Below are 2500 nucleotides of genomic sequence, written 5' to 3'. Positions count from 1 at the left end.
ATGTGAAATATCGTATATATATATAGTAATATATATATAGATACTGATTATTATACCTAATTATATCACTATATATATCCAAGTATATGATATATCTATATATATATGTATAATATATTTATATGTATATATATCATATATATATATTAGTTATATATATATATACATATATATATATATATATTTATATGTATACAAATGGTGTATATAATATATATATATATAATAATATATATATATAATATATATATATATATATATATGTGTGTGTGTGTGTGTGTGTGTGTTTGTGTTTGTATGTATACAAATGATCGCACTAACCCGTTGACGGTTGCGCAGCTACTCTCTCTCTCTTTCTTTCTCTTAGAAGATTTCTTTCCATCCTAAATATTCATCCATCTCTCATCTTTTCTAAAACTTTACATTGAACTTAATGGGCTGGAGGAGCAGAAAGGAAGCATATCTAATCACAGCTCAAGTAAGGAAAATCATACTATAATGGGCGTAATGTCTGTCTGTCTGTCATTCAATCACGGCCAAACGGCTGGTCAGATGGGCATGAAACTTGGCAGGGTTGTGGTGGGGACCCCTAAGTTGGTTTGTAATGGGGTTTCATCCAACCTACCCCCCTCCTTTGTAAGGGTGGGGTGAGAAGGATTCCCTGAACGGAGCTGTTCTGGCCGTGAAACGAGGCTGGTTATTCCCGTAGACTTAGTTACTTTACGAATTTTCATACATAATTTCTGTACAACTTCCCCGGAGAAAGTCGCGAATATTTCAGCTCGGACACAATAGAAGATGAAAATTATCATCAATATCCGCAAGATTTTTTGAATAACTTAAATCCATCGGGACTGCCAGTGCACAAAATAACGTTGAAGAAGTACTGCCTGGTAATGTTGCTTCGGAATTTCGATCCTGCCAATGGACATTGCAACGGAACGAGGTACACCGTTATTGAGCTAAATTCCCACATCATCGAAGCAGTGATAGCAACGGGCCCTCACCCGGCAAACGTCTGTTCATCCCCTGGATTCCTCTGATGCCTTCAGACAACCAGTTTCCGTTCCAGTTACGGCGCAGGCAGTAGTTCTTCCATCAACCGGCCTTCTCATTCACTGCAAACAAGTCGCAGGGCCAGACTTAGGATCGTGTTGGTGTGTTTCTGCCGTCACCCATGTTCACGCATTGCCAACTGTATGTGGCGATGAGCAGAGCAACTGACTCTGCCAACTGATATTAAGTTGTGACAAATGATAATATTGTGTAACAAAGAGGTTCTTGTAGTAAAGTATGTATAAAAATCGCCCTTATTTTAATATTGCTGAACAAATAGTACATATAAATTTTTCACTTCTGCACCCGTATTTTATCACCCATCGTAGATGGGTAAGTTTGCTAGTAAGAGTAAGAAGAAGAAGAAAGAGAGAGGGAAAGAGAGTAAAGCTAGATATCTCAAATCGTCGTTCCTTAAAGAGCCCTTTATATTAACCTTGCTTGCAGCATCTGCCGCTCTTCACACAAAACCCGAGATAAGAAAATTAAACCTATTGTAATCCCGAAAGGTAAAACGAGAAGGAAATTCGAAGACAAGGTTATCTTTCGAAGGACGAACTTTTTCTCTAAAAGAGAGAAAAGTCAATGGGATGAAATTCGTTGAGGACTAAAAAAGGATGATGAGAAGTTTATGATTCTAAAAGGTGAAATTCCTACGACATTCCATGCACTCGGAAATCAAATAAGGAAGAGGCCAAGTTTCTCATGAACTCTTCGGAAATGTCCCTCTTTCACATTACTTTTCGGAAAGCCAACATCAAAATCATTATGTTCACATTGAACTTTGGAAAAGACCCATTGTTCACATTAACTGTAGAGAAAGTCCTTTTGTTCGCATTGGCTTTGAAAAGTCATACTGGTCACAGCGAGTCGTGAAACTTCCATCGTTCCCATAAACTATTGGGACACCCTCCACTTCCTCTTTGTTCACAACTACTGTAAAATACCCATTGTTCGTATTTGTTTACACTGACTATTGGAAAAGACCCATTGTTCACAATAACTACTGGTAAAAAAAAACCTTTGTCCAAACTACTATTGGAAACGACACATTGTTCGCAGTAGCTATTTGAGAACTCCTTTGGTCGTAGATACTATTGAAAAAACCCCTGTAATCACATTAACAACTGGAAAAGTCCCATTTGGAAAGACTAATAGGACTCAGCTGAACCAAAATAGTTCATTCTTTCACAAGGCACAAACCAAACTAGTTATATCAAAGAAGATCCTCATTCACACCAACTCTTTCCAAAAATCAATTTTTAGAATATTATTTCATTGAAAAGTCACCAACTATTTCAAATGGTCTAACTCTCCGATAAAAAAAAATCTTTGGGAGAATGTTGTCTAGAAGGTTGAAAATAGCTGGATGTGACGATTGATTGATTGATTATATCTACTAAAAAGAGCGTCACATCATGAATCTGAAGACAAACCTACAACT

Source organism: Macrobrachium nipponense, chromosome 7, assembly GCF_015104395.2.
Source record: "Macrobrachium nipponense isolate FS-2020 chromosome 7, ASM1510439v2, whole genome shotgun sequence".
Taxonomy (NCBI): domain Eukaryota; kingdom Metazoa; phylum Arthropoda; class Malacostraca; order Decapoda; family Palaemonidae; genus Macrobrachium; species Macrobrachium nipponense.
The sequence above is the reverse complement of the archived record's forward strand: the minus strand, read 5'-3'. Positions refer to the sequence as shown.